The sequence below is a fragment of the Adiantum capillus-veneris genome, chromosome 16 (genome assembly GCF_014529385.1).
Source record: "Adiantum capillus-veneris isolate H3 chromosome 16, ASM1452938v2, whole genome shotgun sequence".
Lineage (NCBI taxonomy): Eukaryota > Viridiplantae > Streptophyta > Polypodiopsida > Polypodiales > Pteridaceae > Adiantum > Adiantum capillus-veneris.
This window is the reverse complement of record NC_140946.1, coordinates 103,520,699-103,526,502: the sequence shown is the minus strand read 5'-3', so window position 1 is coordinate 103,526,502 and position 5,804 is coordinate 103,520,699. Positions and strand designations below refer to the sequence as shown.

The following is a 5,804-nucleotide window of genomic DNA, read 5'->3' as shown; positions in this document are numbered from 1 at the left end:
TGGTATCCATGCTCACACATGCCTGCAGAATAGAAGAAAAGGTCACTGCATTCGGAGAGACATATTCATGCCTCATCTGTTCGAAACACTTCAGTGCCTCTGCACCTTGGCCATGTGCCGAATGCCCCACAATCAATGCAGTCCAAGAAATAGTGTCTCTTACCCGAAGCTCCTCGATCACTTGCCGTGCTCTTGTGAGAGCCCCACATATGGCATACATGGACCTGAGCATAGCCTTCCATAAGTGCACTCCAGGCAATCACATCCCTGACCAACAATAATAACTGTTTCTACTGCATACTCTCTTATAATCAGCATCGCGTTTTGCATACATATCGACAGGGCTAGTGTGGAGCACAATACAGCTCTTACACTCTTGCATGCATTGAAAATACCAAAAAAAGGGACTGTGCTTGGGGAAATAACCGCAAGTTGCATGGTGTGTAAACCATACTCAGACATGAACATATCGGGCAATCAAAGCATTCCAAGCGATTGTATCATGTGCAGGGAGTTCATCAAAAACTTCTTGTGCATTGTCAAGCTGACATTAATTAGCATAAATGTCCACCAGTGTAGTTCCAAGAACGAGAGCATCATTGTCAGGCAATGCACGTTATTGTCAAGCACCCTATATCCTACACAAACACACTCAAGTCAAGCTCCTTAAAAGCTTTGTACACTGTACAAACAAACTATCTTGTCTCAGTAACCTCCTGGATCAAAAGGGAAGCTTAAAGCCTCTTGAAACAAATGCAGTCTTCCACTTGGATCCCACACCAAAACACCCTGCATTTCATACATCAACAGGTTAACCAAGCCTCCACCTGGCTCTATACCAAAAAAACCATCAATAAGTCTGCCATCGACCTGCCTGTGCATCATAAAACGTGCTTCGTTGTTATCCTCTGCACAAAAAACCATATTCAGGCCAACATAGGGTATATTGCATTCCAAAGTCTTGAAAACACCTGAAGCATCATCATGAGCAACAGAAGCAGCCTTCAAAAGGCATTGAAACGCATACATCCCTGCAAAGAGGCATACAAAACCCTTGAACACCTTGAAGGCATCTGCACAAGAATCATCTTTCTTTGGAGCACCCATAATTTATGCAAGAGGTACTTCTTCATCCAGCAGACGATCAAAAAACTCACAAGTAGCATTTTCCAGCATGCCAGTATCAAAGGAAGAAGAGAAAGACATATCATCTACTGCTTCAGGCATGAGGCTATCAAAAAAACTAAGATTATCAACTCCATCATCAAACATACTCTCAACATGTACCACCTCTGTGCATACACTCTCACCATCACAAAAACTCATAACCTCTTCAACTGAAGCATTCCCACTCTTCTCTGCTACTTGCATACATTCCTCATAAGAGACAAGACCTTGCTCTCCCTCTTGCTGTGATTTAAGCTCCAAAGCATCCTCATACACAACATCATATATATCTTCCACAACAGTTAAACCATTTGCCTCCTCATGCATTACCTCCATGTCATCTCCATCTGATGATAGGTCACTAGTGCTCTCTGTAGACTTTAACTCATCATCAACAGTTTCCCCACCATCACTACATGAAGATGCTTCTTCGTCGCTCTCATAACCCTCATCGTGAAGTGTAACAATGTCAGCATGCATATCTGAACCAAACCCATCACGTGGCAAGCAAACCTGAGATGCTGAGGTCTCCAAGCTCTCCCAATTCTGTGCTTGCAACTCTCTCCACGACTCGATGAGTTGGGAACCATTCTCGATGGTACAAAACAACTTTGGAGGATCATAAAAAGCTAGAAAAAGAGCCCTTTTCATGCTTTGCCAACTCCATTGTTCTTCCTCGGACAGCATGGAATAAAGGTACCATGCATCACAAAGAAGCCCTTGCCATGCATAATCGGCTTGCGACTCATCATCATAAAGCTCCAATTGAGCAAACTCGTACTCCACAAGGCGAAACCATGCCATAATATCCTCATGCTGGGCACCTGTGAAGAACCTGCTTGTAGCCATGTCCATATTGGATTACCTGTAGCATAAGACCATTGTGAACTGAAGCTCTGGAGTTCGATCCTCAGTGGCGGGCACCAAAACCATGACAAAAGAAAGCCAAGACACAAAACCTCTATAGCTAGGCCTCTCTGTCAGTTCAGGATCACAAATCTATCCACTCAAACACCGACAACTACCATTGCAGAGAGTCTCCGGCTATCAACCCAAGCCCTCGGCCATGGGGTTTACAAGATCAAGCCGACAAGGAAAGAAAATCAATCACATGACATGAAACTATAATACTCGCCAACCATATTCCAAGTCAAACCCTCTACCCTGGTACTCCACTAAACCACCAAACCATTATGCACTCACTTGTGGTTGACCAAAGCAAATAATGAACCTTTCATCTCTACAATTTCGTTCATACACCCACAACACAAGGCTCTCGACCTTCAACACCCTATAATGCTCCAAAGCCCTTCACAACAACCAATGCTACTCGACCCTCCTGTTGCCTTTGATATGGCAACCCCAACCTGTATAAGGTCTAGTCTCTTTACAGTGCTCTCAGAGCTTGATCAGCCCGAGAAGGTGCCCAGCATGACCGTTCCCTGTCGGTCCTTTTTTCTGCGCACACTAATCACATGCTCGTTGAGAGCTCTAACACTTGGTTGACAGTGCAGCCTCCTCCACTTTCTCTATTGATTCGCGTTCAGCACCTCCATCCTGACTTGCTAGTCCACCAAAAGGGGACGCTTTCAAGGAGGTCTCAAAGATGCGACAGAAGGGGTTGGGCAAGGGTATCAACAAGAGGACTCTCGGCTCCCTTTCCCTGTGCTCACACTTGAGCCTTCTAAATTAGCTGCCCCGATCAGTTAACTCCTTAGTTAGCCGGGCATTCAACTCCACTTCAGACATCACCCCCTTGCATTTATTGGAGCCATCATGATCAGAGATCGTCTCTCCCTCCTCGGCTTCTGTAGCCCGCTCTCCAACTCTCTCTGAGCTCCTCTGAGCGGTCCCTCTCTAGATATCGGCCGCCCCTTGTCGATGGTATCTAGCTGGCCACCCTGCAGCCCTCTCACTACCTGCACTCTCCAGCCCGAGTAGGTGCCCTGCGTGGTGGCTCCCCCTTCAAACTTCTGCAGTGCCCCTTCCCCCGTTTTTTCCTGGCCAGCCCTGGCCTGGCCTTTTTTTTCTTGACAGTTGGCAGCTTCAGCATTCACTTACCCAAAAAATGCCCTTACTTCAGAATTCCCTGCATCGTCACTGGCCTTCATATATCATGTCTTCATTTTTCCATCAAACTTTGATAGTAAAGCAGGCGAGGACTCTCTAAATCGGGAGATCAACACTCAATCGTCGGAAGGAACTCGTGGATATCCTTCAAGGCCTTACCTGCACAAGTGCATGCTTGATGTCGAAAACCCGACAACACCGACAATCAGATATCTTGAAACCATTTCCTCCAAGCTAAGAGGAGGAGCCACCGAAGTGTGACATACATGATTATCAACCTTTGATCGTAAAGAAAAAGCACAAAAACAACTTTCCAGAAAACGCCCGACAACGTCAACGAATTGTTGTTGTTACGGAAGCTGTATGATCCCCACGTAGCAGTTCTCAAGTTGCACAACTTTAGGATATGGGATCATAGATGCATAGTGTGTCCAAAAACCAAGAAATTTATACAGTTTCTACTTCCAAGGTTCTGGGTTGTGATATGGTCCTCTATGCTGCACAGAAACCTCAATTCCCATGTAAATAAGGTTTGCAACAACATAGCGGGAATTGAACGTTTGAAATTTGATTTTTTTGTATTCGCAGAAAGAGTGTGCCTACATTGAAGGCAACTACAACCCTACCAAAACAAATGTATTGCTATTCTATAAATATTTTTTCCAAATCTATGTCCCACATGATGATATCAACACTTTGTTGATAGATGACACACCCCTTGCTAAATCCACCACGCACCACTCTCTCCCCACCCTTATTTGAAGGTCATGAGCATGACTTTTATCTAGAGGACATTTTGATCCCTCATCTCTAAAATTTGTATTTCAACCCATTGATTTTTTCAAAATTTGTACTTAAAAATACTTTTGAAAATGCTAGCTATCTAGACTAATATGATTCTTTGTACTTCTCAATGTGATGCCATGGAAATGTGTGTGTGTGTGTGTGTGTGTGTGTGTGTGAGAGAGAGAGAGAGAGAGAGAGAGAGAGAGAGAGAGAGAGAGAGAGAGAGAGATTATACATTAAACTCTACATAAGTTGTTCAGAAGATACAATAATCACACTACCATCTAACAAAGAGACATAGCTAGTGTGTGTGTGTGTGTGTGTGTGTGTGTGTGAGAGAGAGAGAGAGAGAGAGAGAGAGAGAGAGAGAGAGAGAGAGAGAGAATTATACATTAAACACTTCATATGTTGTTCAAAAGATACAGTAATCACACTACCATCTAACAAAGAGACATAGCTAGTGAGACTGACCCCATCTTACAATTGAAATAACGACGCAACCAAATTGTGAGAATCATCTTACAGTTGAAACAAAAGATTTAAATTGCATGAAACATTGGGATGGAAGTCATGAATATAGATTCATTCAAGTTACATTGGGACGATTTGGATTTGGCCAATTAGTTCTCTACATAGAATCTCTTTTTGCCCTTCCTTGCATTACTTTGCGTCCACCAATTAAGAAATAGAACATTGAGGGCTCATTCTCCGCGGACTCATCCACGATGTCATTCCAAAGTTGCAGAAGGTTGCAGTTCTCTCTTATTGTGACCAATGTCACAAGGTTGATCTCTTTGTCTAATACCTCCACATCTATGATACCATTGTTCTCCAGGCCTGCTCACTCTTGATCAATAGGACAAACTTAGAGTAGCTTGCAACAATTTGAGAGTGCTGGCACCAGAAGGAGATGAGAAGGGACTTTGTACCGATCATGTACTTGGCCACCAAAGTTTCCAATGCAACCTCACAATGTATGATGTCCACATCTTTACCATACAAACCTCTATGAAGCAGCTTGTCACAGAAGCAAGAATCTAGAGATTTACGTACCAGCATTGTCTTTGCAACATGTATGTGGAGTGTGAATAGTTCCACATATAAACTTATAGGACAAAAATTAGAAATTTTTACCAATTTAGTGGGCACCAAATTTTTTAGGAACCTCTACACATCCTTAAACAGCTTGCTTTTGAAAGCTTCACACACATGGTGGTGTCGAGGACTGGCCAGTCAATACAGCCTCAATTAGTAGGGAGAGGGAGTTTAAGCAAATTGCGTTTTTGATTATTTTTGGTTGAGCTCATCTGCAAGGCTCTTGCTAGTTCTTCCATCATACTCTAAAACACCAATGTCAATGTGGGTTACATAGATGAGATCTATAATAGACTCCAATGGCTCCCATTCCTTGTATGATGAGGGGACATTTGCAATTGCAACAACAAAATGTAATAGTCCACCTAGTCTAACTACTAAAACGAATGTAATAGACCACCTAGTCTAACTACCAACAAAATGTAATAGACCACCTAGTCTAACTACTAAAACGAATGAGGAACTTATGAGAAATTGATCTTGCTCTGTTAATATTCTTCTACCTCTTCAAAATAAAAATGAAATAAAGAGAACAACAAGGTCTAAAAGAAAGAATAGATATGGAAGGGTATTATGAACATACTCAAAGTTGCAGCGAGGATGATAAGACAATGAGACATCTCCACCATTAGCAATCGCATCCGAGTAACTATAGACATACTGTACCAAAACCTCCTTAGTAGGTT

General features: G+C 42.9%; 1 pseudogene; it reads right to left on the bottom strand.

Annotated features, from left to right (window-relative positions):
* Positions 1-237: 237 nt before the first annotated feature.
* LOC147439559 (uncharacterized) lies at positions 238-3,242 on the bottom strand (annotated as a pseudogene).
* Positions 3,243-5,804: the final 2,562 nt, after the last annotated feature.